Genomic DNA, 15,534 nt, shown 5'->3' on the forward strand with positions numbered 1-15,534 from the left:
TTAATTCAGCCAGAACCACTTAAAATACAGACTCCATTCAAAATTATAAACAGGGCTGGTGCTAGCTATTACAGACTACGTAATTGTCTAGGGCCTTCGCATTGTGGTGGGACTCCAAAATGATCGGTCAGACTGAGGGAGAAATGCTGTGTGGGCCCCGGTCAGCTGGGTGCCTAGGGCCATGGAAATCATCTCACTAGCCCTGCTTAAAAACGAATTAAATATTTTATTTAATTTACGTTCTCTCTTCAGATTGACTTGAGATTGTTCACCATTCAAAACTGGCAATGACAGTGTAATTGTAACTTTTACACATTGAATTGGGATCAATCCTTTCATTATCACCTCTATTTCAGTAGAGCTTCCGTCAAATGAATACTTTACTTGAATGAATACTTTTATTTACTTACAGACAATTGTAACAATTTGTTGGTGTTGACGGTATGGCTCTGCTCTGAAAAAAATAATCTCTCCGCCCATGGACAGAGAAGGGAGTATTGATGCTGACTACCACCCCTGGAGTCACGAGTTCGAATCCAGGGTGTGCTGAGTGACTCCAGCCAGGTCTCCTAAGCAACCAAATTGGCCTGGTTTCTAGGGAAGGTAGAGTCACATGGGGCAACCTCCTCATAGTCACTATAATTTGGTTTGCTCTCAGAGGGGCACGTGGTGCATTGTGTGTGGATGCTGCAGAGAATAGCGTGAAGCCTCCACTCGCGCTGTCTCCGCGGTAATGCGCTCAACAAGCCACATGATAAAATGTGCATATTGACGGTCTCAGATGCAGAGGCAACTAAGATTCATTCTCCGCCTTCTGGATTGAGGTGAGGCACTACGCCACCACGAGCACATTGGGGATTGGGGAGAAAAAACTAAACAAAAAAACTGTATATAGCTCAGTTCAGTCCTAAAGTCAATTTGTAGGCTATTCATGGTGTGTAACCTAAATTACATTTGCAAGCCATGCTGATGAGATTTATGATGTTTCCCCACATTTTCCAGATAGTTCATAGGCCCCTGAACGTGCCAACAATAATGATAACATTTCAAATGAAATTCTGTTGCTTGTAGAAAATGGTGGCAGCACCATGTTCATTGATTTGATTCCTGGGAAATTACATGCTGAAAAAATGCTTCTATTTTGCCTTCTTTATTTTAATACACATTTTTCAGTGCTGTAGAAAAGTAGAATAAAAAATAATCATACATTTGAGAATTTCTTGGTATTTTTTAGGTTCCCCTTGTGCACTCGAGCTTGCATGAACTCTACAAGTTTACTAGTTTGTGCAAAACCTGAGGATCATGTTTTCAAGCATGTTTAGAGAATGTTGCATGGCGTATCTTGTGTGCTTCAATGAATCTGAACTCTTTTTTAAAAAAAGCGTGAAAATGGTCAACTTGTCACAAATTTGCTCGTTCGATTAGTTACCTAAAATAATAAAGAAACGTTTGTTTATTTTTTGTTCTAATTTTTCACAATCTTTCACTTTCAGTTAATTTCCAGGTTTCCATAAAAACAAAAACAATGTGGTTTTAGAATTTTGAACCCCCATTGTTTACTTTGAATGCACTGTTGATTGCTTTGGATATAACATCTGCCAAACATAACTGTACATTAGATCTTTTAAAAATACAAAAGTAGACAAAACCTGTGTTTGGTTCCATACGTTACGTAGTGTAATAGTAGAAGGAAGTGATACAAGGAGAGGTGGAAGGAAGAGGGAAAGAGAAATTCCCCTGCTGTAATTACCATCAGCAGTGTTGTCTTCAGGGGCCAACTTTTCCACCCTTATTAGGTTTTATGGCTCCTTCCGGGCAGGTATGCAGTCTCTCGTGATCTCTTCCCATTTAATTGGTCATTTACAAGATGGCTCCTGCAATTCTAACAGCTTGTAAAGAAAGCAGGCAAGACCCAAGTATTTTATTTTTATTTATTTATTATATATTTATATAAAATTTGAGGAAGACTGATCAGCTACAACATTAAAACCACTGACAGGTGAAGTGAACAACATTTATTATCTTATTTCAATGGCACCTGTCAAGGGGTGGGATATATTAGGCCACAAGTTAACAGTCAGTTTTTGAATTTCACGTGTTGGAAGCAGGAAGAATGGACAAGTGTAAGGATCTGAGCGACTTTGACAAGAGCCAAATTGTGATGGCTAGATTACTGGCTCAGAGCATCTCCAGAACGGCAGGTCTTGTAGGGTGTTCCTAGTATGCAGTGGTTAATACCAACCAAATGTGGTCCAAGGAAGGACAACCAGTTAACCAGCGACAGGGTCATGGGCGCCCAAAACTCATTGATGCGCATGGGGATCGAAGGCTAGCCCGTCTGGTCCGATCCCACAGAAGAGCTACTGCACCACAAATTGCTGGAAATCTTAATACTGGCCATGGTAGAAAGGTGTCAGGCTCAGAACACACAGTGCATCACAGCTTGCTGCGTAGCCGCAGATCGGTCAGAGTGCACATGCTGACCCCTGTCCACCGCTGAAAGCACCTACAAAGGGCACGTGAGTGCCAGAACTGGACCATGGATCAATAGATGAAGGTGGCCTGGTCTGATGAATCACGTTTTCTTTTAGATCATGTGGACGGGTCAAAGATGTTTTGGCAGCACGCCCTCACACAAAGCTATTTGAGCGCCCCAGTCCCCCATTCACTTTCATTACATGAAAAAGTTTTTAAATTCACATTTTGTGTTCCACAGATGAAAGAAAGCCATACGGGTTTAGAATCATATGAGTGTGAGTAAATAATGATAGAATTTTCATTTTTGTGTGACCTATTCCTTTATCCATCCCAAATGCAACCTATGTGTCCACGGACTCTATAGTACTACTATGGTAACTATGTATTTTTGTGGAGTTGTTGAAATGTATGTCAGTCTCAGATCATGGTTCTCGTCTTAGCTAAATTGGCACAGAATTGTGTCTTGTGTTGTACCCGATTATCCTTTGGCACACAGCTATTAGCCACCATCTGCATCTGCAGTACATTATACAAGTTTAGCAAAAGGTTGCACAGTTTCAAAGGTCCTTTTTGTGCCTTTAACATTTCACAGAAGTGTATTAAAAATGACACCTCTCCATGCTAAATGCAGCCAGATGTGACGTCAAAGAGTTTGGGAAAATATGTTGTAACTGAACTGTGAAAATAAACATTGTGGGCATAATACGGCCTTTTTACCTTACGCAGTGAACTGCAGACCACAGTAATTTGTAAATGGAAGAGAGTTTTAAACAAAACGTCATGTAACTCAGCACAGCATTAGGATAGAGTGTGTTTTTGAGTGTGTTTGTACATGTGTGTTCAGGATTTGCGTTAGCACAGAGGGTTGTATAAATGGCCTGGGTGTAATTGTGTTTTACTGCATCATGTCCCACAGGCATAGTCTCATTGGCTTGTGTACAGGAAGTCAATGGGATCCAGGTTTGAATAGACACTGTACTTAGAGAAGATTCAATAAGAAGAAAACAGAAGAAAAAAGAAAAGGAGAAACAAGTTGGAAACGAATAAGCTGTCTGACATATTGTATTTCTAATAGACAGGGGCGGATCTACCGGGGTGGCATAGGGTGGAAAATGCCACCCTAAGAAAAAACATTTTCACCCCAGCATAAGTATCCAAATGTATTCAATATAAATGTAAGTATATTATTGTTGATTTTGACATTATGTAGGGGTTTATTCATGTCAAACTGCCAAAACTCTTACTGAAGGCACAAATGACTACAGGCCCATTGATTGATTACAGCTGCAACCAATCCCATGATTGTTTACAGCATCAGCCAATCACAGCATCGACCAGTCGCCTATTACAGCACGTGTTTGGGCTCTCGCGGGTTGATCTTATTTCCTCAACAACAATGACCACATGGACAAATATGAAAAAAAAAAAGAGGTAAAAGATTTAATTAATCGCAGTTGTTTCCAAGTATTCACTGAATGATTATTTGATACATTACTGTTAGTTATGGGTTGAGATGGATGAGACGTGTCCTCAATACTTTTTGAAATAGCTGTCGCAGGTATGTGTATAATCCAGATGAAACATCTACAGATTTTGTGTAGGAGTTCCTATTTCATCTGTGTGTGTTTTGACTGGCGATACAGCGCTGGAATGTGTTATTTTCAATGTTATGATTGTGATATATGCACTTAATATGCCTGCGCACTAGAGGGTGCTCTAGTTCATCCCCTGTATTGGTTGTGTTGAACATGAAGAAGATTGAGTTCCCAAGTAAACAGAAAATGAATCAACACGGCAATCGTCTCCGCTTCTCATTGTGTTATTAAAGACAAGGATATAACAATTTTGGCGACGAGGAAAATCCTTATTGAACCCATACTGCAGATCTGATGCATGTAGTGAACTTGTAGAACGACACCCGACGAAATGGCTGTGTTTATCGGTCATATGGATGCCTTTGATGAGTCAGCCGAACAATGGGCTACCTACATAGAAAGGTTTGAACAATTTGTTGCTGCTAATGACATTGCAGATGAGATGTTACTAAGTGTAATGGGTGCATCTACATACGGACTGCTGCATACTTTAATCGCTCCGGATAAACCGGGTGGGAAGTCATTTGTTGACATTGTGCGTGTTTTGAAAGAACATTTCTCGCCGAAACCGATCGTGATTGCAGAAAGATTTAGGTTTCATAACCGCAATCAACAAGAAACAGAAACAGTAGCACAGTATGTTGCAGTTTTGAAAAAGATGAGTGAACACTGAGAATTTGGGACACATTTGCAAGATGCATTAAGAGATCGCTTTGTGTGCGGGCTGAAAACGGAGTCTACACAGAAACGGCTATTGACGGAAGCAGCTCTCACGTTTCAAAAGGCGGTGGAGATTGCAGTGTCTATGGAAACGGCCACGAGGGAATCTCAACTGTTAAGTGGCTCTTTGAAAGTGAATGCAATGTCCTTGCAAGAGCAAGGGGGCAGCAAATGCTACCGTTGTGGAAGAACAAACCACAGTGAAAAAGATTGTTATTTTAAAGAGCAGCAGTGCCACAACTGTGGTAAAAAAGGCCACATTTCCAAAGTTTGTAGAATTAAAGCAAAACACACAACTGAATATAAAAAGTTGAAATCAGTGAGGATGAAAAATGCCCAACAGAAAAAGAGAGTGCATCACATGAATGTGAAAGATTCGTCAAGTGATGATACTACTGATACGGAACTGGCACTGCATGTGATGTCTACAAAGGAGGAATTATCACACATCTGTCTAAAGCCAAATGTAGAGGGTGAAATCTTGGAAATGGAATTAGACACTGGAGCTGCAGTTTCTTTGATTTCAAGAGAACTTTACAATGAACGACCATAAACCATTGGGAACGACAGATGTGATTCTGAAAACCTATACTGGTGAGGCGGTGTCTCCAGTAGGGGTCATAATAGTCAAAGTGACAATGAATAAACAGAAAGCAAAATTACCACTCTATGTCGTGGAAGGAGATGCCCCACCACTTTTGGGAGAGAGTGGCTCAGGAAAATTAGGCCGAATTGGCGTGAAATTAAAAGTGTGGGTAAAGGGTCAATGGAAACATTGCTAACAAAGTACAAAAATGTCTTCAGAAAGGACTGGGCTTGCTAAAAGGTATTGAGGCTACAGTGTCACTCAAACCACAGTTCCAGCCACGATTTTGTCACGCACGCAATGTACCCTACGCACTGAAACCAAAAGTGGAGGCATAATTAAATTGTCTATTGGAGCTGGGGGTCATCTCCCCTGTAACATGCTGCGAATGGGCTACCCCTATCGTACCAGTGGTAAAAAGGAATGGGGATGTGAGGATTTGTGGAGACTTCAAAGTAACAGTGAATCCAGCCCTTTGTGTTGATCGTTACCCGATTCCACGAATAGAGGACTTATTCTCATCATTGGCAGGGGGTCAACGTTTCACCAAACTGGATCTCTCGAATGCTTACTTACAAGTGCCTTTAGCAGAAAGCTCACGCAAATGTCTCACTATCACCACGTCGAAAGGGCTGTTCTGTTACAATCGTTTACCATTCGGCATCGCTTCGGCTCCTGCAATTTTTCAAAGGGCAATGGATCAGATCTTACAAGGTCTTTCCAATGTTCATTGCTATCTAGATGATATATTAGTGATGGGGTCAAATGACGAGCAGCATCTAAAAAATGTAGAGGCAGTCCTCAGCCGTCTGGATGAGTTTGGGCTATGTGTCCAACGTGAGAAGTGTGAATTCTTTAAAGATTCGCTGGAGTATTTGGGGCACATCATAGATTCTCAGGGTCTTCATAAGTCACCAGAAAAGGTCAGGGCAATCAGGGATGCGCCTGCACCGAAGGACGTCAGTCAACTTCGTTCATTTCTAGGACTTATAAACTATTACAGTCGATTTATCCCTAATCTTGCATCAGTACTAGTACCCCTCAATGCCCTTCTGTGTAAAGGAAAGCAGTGGCTGTGGTCTCTTGAGTGTGAGGATGCGTTCGACAAGGTAAAAAAATTGTTGCTGTCACAGAGCGTACTAACCCATTATGATCCACAGTTACCAATCAGACTGGCCTGTGATGCATCGCCATACGGCGTGGGTGCCGTCATCTCACACATCCTACCAGACGGGCTGGAAAAACCAATAGCCTTTGCCTCGAGAACATTGAGCAAAGCAGAGCAAAACTATGCTCAAATTGAAAGGGAGGCACTTGGAATTGTCTTTGGAGTACGAAAATTCTACCAATATCTGTACGGGCGGAAGTTTACATTGCTCACGGACCACCGTCCGCTGACAACAATTTTCAGTCCAACGAAAGCTATTCCATCTATGGCTGCGGCCCATATGCAGCGCTGGGCTTTGTTGTTGGCAGCATATGACTACGATATCCAGTACAGAGTTGGTGCACACCACGGTAATGCGGACGGTCTATCACGTCTACCTCTGCAAAACGCATCTCAGGTTAAGCTGGACACAGTGGAGTTGCTTCAAGTCAAGCATCTGGATTCTTTGCCAGTGCTGTGTTCAGATGTTTGTAAAGAAACAAGGTCTGATGCCACTATGTCACAAGTAATGGAGATGGTGGCAACGGGACGGTTTTCACAAGTCACAGATGCAAATAATGTGCTTGCCCCGTATGTGAACAGGAAAGATGAGTTGACTACACAACAGGGTTGCCTCATGTGGGGTTGGAGAGTTGTTATTCCTCCTAAACTGAGATCCAGGGTACTGGCAGAGCTGTACACTGGGCATCCGGGTATCGTAAGGATGAAGGCAGTTGCTCGGAGCTATGTCTGGTGGCCTGGCATTGATGCCCAAATTGAACAATTGTCAAAAACCTGTCACTCATGCCAAACGGCGCAAAAAGCTCCTGGTCCCTCGCCATTACACCCTTGGAAGTGGCCGGAATCACCTTGGCAGCGAATACATGTGGACTTTGCAGGTCCATTTGAAGGACACATGTACTTGGTAGTCGTGGATGCTTACTCCAAGTGGCCAGAGGTGTGTGTGATGGAGTCAACTACATCTACCAAGACCATTCAGGTGCTGAGAGGATTATTTAGTCGTTATGGACTCTCAGAAGTGCTGGTTAGCGATAACGGACCTCAGTTCACCTCGGAGGAGTTCCAGACATTTCTCAAGTCTAATGGAGTGACACACACACGTTCTGCACCTTTTCACCCAGCTACGAACGGCTTGGCTGAACGCTTGGTCCAGACATTTAAGCGGGCACTACGTTGTTCTAAGGGGCCAACTTCGATTCAACAAAGGCTGGACACCTTTCTACTGGCGTATCGAAACACTCCACACGCCACCACAAAGGAATCGCCTGCCATGTTGTTTCTGCACCGCAGGTTGCGTTCTCGCTTGGATTTGTTAAAGCCTAATGTTGCCTCTGTGGTGGAAAAAGCACAAATCAAACTGTGCCAGCAGCGTCAAGTGCATGCTAAAGACAGAACTTTTTCTGTGGGTGACAAAGTATTGGTGCGTGATTATAGGAGGGGAAAGAAGTGGACACCTGGTGTTGTTTCAGCAAAGACAGGCCCTGTATCATACACTGTCGATGTGGGATTTTCAGTTCACTGGAGACGTCATGTTGATCAGATGTTGGCACGTCTAACTGACTGTAACAACGGAAATGAGATGGGACCGGAGGTCATGGAGGTTCCTGAGGGGAATCTGACAGATCCTTGTGAATATCCCAGGTCAGAAGAAACTTCACCGCCTAGTCTCGATCCAGTCCAGACTGGGTCAGCACAACCTGTTGATTCATTCTCAAGTGAAACTGGTGAAGTGTTACACACTCCACACAAAGAGTCGAGGAGATACCCGGAACGTGCCATTAAGCCCCCGATACGGTTTAGCCCTTAAGGTTTACCTTGGTGGTATAAGTTGATTCTTTTGTATTCATTTGGACAGTCATGGCACTGGGGTTAGGTAAAAGAATAAGTACAACACAGTTCACTGAATGATTATAGTGTTCAATCACAGATGTTCTATATTTTTGGCATCACTCTAAGTACTCTATTAGACAGGAGTATAATTGTGTCAAGCTTGTTATAGATTAACATATATATAGAGAGAGAGATGTAAAAAAAAAAAGGTTACACTGTTCATGTTCTATTTAACAATGTTACTATGTGGGGAGGAATATGTGATATATGCACTTAATATGCCTGCGCACTAGAGGGCGCTCTAGTTCATCCCCTGTATTGGTTGTGTTGAACATGAAGAAGATTGAGTTCCCAAGTAAACAGAAAATGAATCAACACGGCAATCGTCTCCGCTTCTCATTGTGTTATTAAAGACAAGGATATAACAATGATAAGTGTTCGTTGCGGCTGTTATCAGTGACGTATAGTGTCAGCAGTTTTTCCGCAGCTCGTGCTCATTTCCGTGTCGCCCATTGTTGTCTTTTTTTTGCTTTCTCTCCCTCTCTCTTAATCACTCTCAGGTGTGCAGTAGCCAGGTGAGCTGACTGTTGATGGGGCGCACCGGAGCGCAGTGTGTTTCCTCCCTATATAAACTGAGTGTTTCATAGCTGGGTTGTGTGATGGGAGACGGTTGTTCATGAACTGTGAACTGTGTCATCTCATTAATGGGCACTCCCGAGTTCCCGCTGCTGGAGCTGAGAGTCTTTCATATAAAGAACTGTCAATATACCCTTGTCTCCCGCATCTTTTATTTCACATTATTTTTAAAATGTAACACCCATCCAATGATTTTTATTTTTAATTTTCTCCATAGGCATGTCAAAGAAAATGTTTGGTTAAAAGCTTTAAGCCAAGAACCATACAAAAAGTGACATGTGGACATATTGACAAATGTTCATTGTAATCCCATTTAATTAATCCAGTATTTACATTATTAGTACATACGTACATCAGATCAGTTTCATTCCGTTCTGGGTGGTTTCTGGTGCTGTATTTAACTTGTTTCAAAGGATTATATCACTTTAACCAAGACTGAACTTTAAAATGTTAAAATGAATACAAATTCTGTATTCATTTAATCAATAAATGATATTCTTTTAATGTAATTTTTCAGAAAGAGTTTTCAGAATATGCTGTAGCTCAAAAACATGACCATAAAATACACCACAAAAGCACCATAAAACAATCATAGAAGTAATCCATTCTATTTGTGTACTATAATCCAAGTCTTCAAAGTCATATGATCGCTCTGTGTGAGGAACAGACACAAATTAAGTCTTAAATCAATGATCTTCATCTCCATCCGCCAAAGCGGCCATATCAGGCAAATCCTTAATCATTTAAACATTCAGAAATTGCTGCCTTTGGAAGCATTATGACCAATGACCAGTGCCATCGAGTGTAAAATATATTGTGACTACAATTATTTTCATTTAACAATTAAAATGAATGGTAAGAAGGATTTGTAAATATTTTGACATTTCTAAAGCTGTAAATATGGAATATATTTTACAGTATACATTGTACAGTACATTTGTTCATCTATCCAAACTTACAAAAATATAATATTAAATGTTACAAATAGCTACAGTACAAATAATGAGATCATGCTGGAACTACTCATTCCATGAAGTAATGCAAATGATGTAAACAAATAAAAAATAACAGACCAATATAAAACTGTTGACTTATAGTAATTATTTATCAGCATAAAAACAATATATTTTAAGTTTATTGCAAAATATTCAGATATATATCCATATATATGTAGTCTTGGAATGATGGAAAACGACAAGATTACGTCATTCGTTATGCTTCATGGGAGGTGCGGTCGCTGTTGAGCTCTTTTGAGTGATTTAAATTTCCAAAGTAACAATGACTTCTCTGATTGGTTTATCTCTCTTCAAGATTATGGGTAGTGTTATTTCCCACACATAACACTGTGCTAACAATGCAGAATGTTTGCCTGTATATTATTGGGCAAATAAAGGGAATTGTGACAGGGCGGAGCTGGGTCGTGATTCTACACACCGGCCCCTTATCAGGCTAATCAAGCCTCCGAGAGTGATAAAGGCCGACTGCGGACGGTGGTGCGACAGAGAGAGCATTAACGGGCAGCTGTCCAACATATGTGTGTGTTTGTGTCTTTTGGTTCAAGTTCTTAATTAAATATCATTTATATTGTCAAGCCGGTTCTCGCTGCCTCCTTTCCCTTAATCCCTTTACAGGAATGTTCTAATTTGAGTCTGTGAGGGTGTCACAACATTAAATCACTTGAGAACAGTGATAATGCACCATTGCAAGCATGCTCCAATGATACAATACTAGAGTGGATTATACAAAAGCTGTCAAGAATGTGTGGTGCATGGTTCACCCCAAAATTAATAATTGTATTTTGCCTAAAAATTTTTATTTTGACATTATTTTCACGACAATTAAGCTAATTTCTCCCTCAATTCTTTTTACTGTAATGCAGAAAATGTTGTTTTCATTACTGTAATGCAAAAAATAAGATATTATATAAATTGTAAAGTAAATGTTCTACTGCCTATAATGAATGCTGATTTAGTCATTATATTAATGAAAATTAAACTCCAGTTCTTGTTACTGTAAAATAATATAATATAAATTTCTGTAATACATTATATTTAAATGCATTTCAAATTTAAATTGTACTGTATAATGCAAAATATATTATTTAAATTGTAAAGTACATCATAATAGTATCTGTTGTAGGCTACTATTGTACATTATTTTTATGCCAATTAAGGTAATTTCCACTAATTTCCATACAACATTATTTTAATTGTAAAGTTCATGGTGGAAGTATCTGTTGTACTGCCTTTAATTAATGCTGATTTAGTTGTGACATTATTTTCATGACAATTAAGCTAACTGCCCCAACAAACTCTCCTTACTGTAATGCAAAATATCTTGTTTTCATTAATGTAATGCAAAATATCTTGTTTTCATTACTGTAATAATTATAATAATAGTAATAATAAAATTGTTAAATACATATTAGTAGTATGTGTTGTACTGCCTTTTAATTAATGCCGATTGAAATAAAACATCTATTGTATTAAACGTATTTGTTACACTAATACGGGTAAAACAAATTACTCCACAACAAATTAATACCACCACAAATTATTGGTTTTAAAGTGTGATTAACTTTAATGAAAATATATTTTTTTGTCATGTTCAGTACCTATAGTAGTGTCCTTTTTATTTCATTAGTTGCATTATAATTGTATTTAAAGGCTATACATGCAACACATGCAAATGAGGAGAAGCCCTTGAAGTCCTGCAGTAAATGCCATGAACTTCCAGGAATGAGTTCTTGAGGAGGAACTGCAATACAGGCCTGTAAATCCATGAGCATGTTTTGCAGGAGGTGAGACATCTCTGTCTGCATAAAGTACTCTGCATCATCACTGCATCATCTATCCTAGAGCATCAGTATTCTAGTAAATAAACATAAAATGACCTTTAAACACCCTTTTACAACATCCAGAGGGAAAGGAAGATTTTAAATGTAATATTTATTCAGGCCTTTCTCTGTGATTATACGTTTCAGGACTAATTGCTTTTGAAGTCGTTATTACTTTTAAGATGCAGTTATGTCATAGTAAAACTGCAAATGAGGTAAATGGCCCATGGTGTGTCTGAATGTGTTAGCTTTGGTCTGCGTTTTGTGTGTGACCTCATATGAGATGATGAAAGGTTAGTGGATTGGAATGGGTTTGGAAAGTCACTTTGACAAGGTTGACATGCTTGCAAACCATGTTTGTCCACACCGCAAGTGAATCTGTATTTAATATAGTCTGTAATTTATTTAACCTTGCATAGTACTGTTGATGGTTTTTGAGGATGAGGGCATGACACGTTGCCTTCCCATGATGGCATCTACCAAGTGTCAGATGAATTTGCACCAAAATATTGTAGAGTTTTATTGGACTGATGACCTTTGACATTGTCACGAACCCCGCTCCTCTGCCCCATCCCCGCTTCGTCGCACACACACTCACTCCCTCGACCTCACTCCCTCGCTCCACCCCTCTACTACTCTCCCGGATTTGCCCCCTTTACTCGACATTGTTTCCCCGGCTTTTGATCTGTAACCCGCACAAGAAGAGACAGTCACAATGTAAGTCAAACTGCGTTTTATTGCAGGCAGGCAAAAGTACAATCAAGGGGCAAATCCAGTGAAGAGTAATCAAGGGGAGCGAGAGGTCGAAGCCGGGGAATCGGAGAGAGTAAAGGGGGCAAATCCGGGAGAGTAGTAGAGGGGAGCGAGGGTCAAAGCCGGGGTAAACAGGATCATGTGAGCGAGTAGGAGCAAAGTGGGCGTGAGGGCTTGAGCGAGCAAAAAGAGCGTGCGAGCTCGAGGGGGCGGAACGAGCGTGGGAGCTCGAGGGGGGCGGAGCGAGGGCCCTCACGCCCACTTTGCTCCTACTCGCTCACATGCTCGTAGGCAATCTCCCTTCCTCGAGTTTCTCACGCGTTTCCCATCCCCCAGAACATTATGACCACCTGCACTCGCGTCATCTGCATTCCTGCACATTATTTACACCTGCACTCGCCCCTATATATATCACTACCATTTCGTCTCACGGTTGTTGGTTATTGTATTTAGTTTCCCGTGTCTTTGCCCCCCGCTAGTCTCGTCTAGTTCTGAAACTCCTCTCGTTTACCCCTTAGCTTGCCAGCTCCCCTTGTTCCCCTGTCTTTTGCTCCCTCTAGTCCCGTCTCGCTGATTCTGTTTACCCCGGCTTTGACCCTCGCTCCCCTCTACTACTCTCCCGGATTTGCCCCCTTTACTCTCTCCGATTCCCCGGCTTCGACCTCTCGCTCCCCTTGACTACTCTTCACTGGATTTGCCCCTTGATTGTACTTTTGCCTGCCTGCAATAAAACGCAGTTTGACTTACATTGTGACTGTCTCTTCTTGTGCGGGTTACAGACATCAACAACAAAAGACACTGAAAGTGTTTTCACCTCTTTTTTAAAAACTTTAAACCTATTTATTTTGCTCTCCTAACTATTTATAATCACATACTGTAAATTAGTTGGATGCTATATTTTCATTTTGCAATGTTTTATTTCCCCTGCTGTCTGTGTCGCTATCACAACTGAAATGTGACCAATTTTTGGGTCACGACCCATCAGTTGAAAAGCCCTGCTGTAGAGCAGTGCAGAAGATGATAGAAGGAGTCAGGATACAATTCCCTCATTCTTCATCTTCCAGTGGACAGACAAAGTTATATTCTCAAATCTCCACTTATCATATAGAGAGAGTTGTTTGGCAGCGTACACCTGTTTCACTGTTATCCATATTTTTCCAGTTTGAGTTACATGGCTCATGATTCATGTACAGAATCACTCTCTCCCATTTTAAGACCATGGAGGTGGAGAAAGATGAGACTTTCGTCAGTGCATCTGAGCTGGGAAACCAAGGGAGGAAGATTTGATTGCACATATCAGAATCTGCCAAAACCGATTACTGTTTTCCGTAATCTCATGTAACCCTGTGACCCCAATTCTCGCTGGAATTACAACACAGTCCAAAGCCGCTGTGTCCAATTCCATCTGTATCCCTGCCACTTGTGTTCCCTATTCCCTCAAACTGTCAAGAGAAACTATCATGTTCTGTTGTTTATTGTGAGTTGTGGTTTTGATTCGCAGGTCTACATGATTGCTGCTTTTGAATGGTCTCTGTAGGTCTTTCAGCTAAAAGCTTTAATTGGAGACATGGAAACTTTCATTAGTCACAGGATAACATGATTTCCACACTCATTTGTAGGGCTCATGAGATTAGTTTTGCTATTGCAGTTTAGTGTGAGTGTGTACTCACTTATAGTTATTATTCCATGTGTGTGCAATTGTGCAGTAAAAGTGAAAATGTTTAATGCACGTTAGGCCTAATATAAATAGATTGTGCCATAGGAAATTTTGACTTGGGAGTTGCTCTTTCATAGCTCAGGACTCCTAATGGAGACACATTTCATTTAGGTATCAACTTTGTCTAAATTCTTTAGGACAAATAAGACAATTGTTGACACACACAGTAAGCTTATAGATATAAAATTAACATCACAGCTCAAATAATTTGCTCTTGGGAGAAATGTTTGAGCTCATATTGAGAGCTCTGACTTTTAATTGAGGACTTCTTGGCAAATCTGAGCAGTTTGAGACATTGTTGAGATCTCTTCAGAAACTCAAGGAGCCACATGTGAGATTTCTTTCTTTTTTTGTTTTTTTGTTTTTACAGGAGATTTGCTTGTTCATTGAGATTTAAGTGTGATTTTTCTTTCCTATGGTATATTTTGACCATTTTGCACATAGGCCTGTCATGATACACAGTTTTGTGATTTACCTAGAATGATTCTGAAATGCAAGGTGTCTAGAAAATTGCCGTGTTGGTACAACATGGATATGTCCATTGCTTATGTAATATGGCGTGCTGAGCTTCCGAACGAGTGTTTGGTGAGCGTGTTTCATGTGCCGTGATCCGAATGCCACGTTAATAGTGCATGAGATCGGATTATGTGAATGTAAAAAGTGAATTCACACTCTTGCGTAATGATCCATTTGACTTCATGTTGTTTCAATGTCACAACCCCCTTGGTTTTGTAAACTTCTGTATTGCTGAATCTGTTCAATTGTGTTTGGCATAGTGGTGGATGTCTCTTTTTTCACAATAATAGTGTGCAGGCTTTTGGAACATTTTTTCTATTGTCTTTTGCTGCCTACATCAACTTTTTTTTTTGTATGAATATACATACAAGCACAATATAAACAATTTGCCTCATTAAAATGTGCAAAAATAAGCAATCCAATTTTACCTGTGTGGGGGAATTATCAGCATAGAAATCATTACAGGCATATTATATTGTAGCCTATACACAATAATGTCTTTTCAAGAAATGCATGCTTAATTTTAAATATATCTCCAAAAATGAATCGCCCACAGACAGCATATGCACAGATCATTTTCTTCTGGAGCTAGTAACATCCTGAATCAACTATAAACTGCTTTTATAACCAACATAGGAGTAAAACAGAAGGGAAAACATACTCATTGCTCTTGGCTCTTTAGCTGTATTAAGCCATATG

At 40.4% G+C, this 15,534-nt stretch overlaps 1 pseudogene; it reads left to right on the plus strand.

Moving 5' to 3' along the window:
• The first annotated feature begins 5,332 nt into the window (after positions 1–5,332).
• Positions 5,333–8,689, plus strand: LOC127650118 (uncharacterized protein K02A2.6-like; annotated as a pseudogene).
• The last annotated feature ends 6,845 nt before the right edge of the window (positions 8,690–15,534 follow it).

The sequence above is a fragment of the Xyrauchen texanus genome, chromosome 10, assembly GCF_025860055.1.
Source record: "Xyrauchen texanus isolate HMW12.3.18 chromosome 10, RBS_HiC_50CHRs, whole genome shotgun sequence".
In the NCBI taxonomy this organism is placed as follows: Eukaryota; Metazoa; Chordata; class Actinopteri; order Cypriniformes; family Catostomidae; genus Xyrauchen; species Xyrauchen texanus.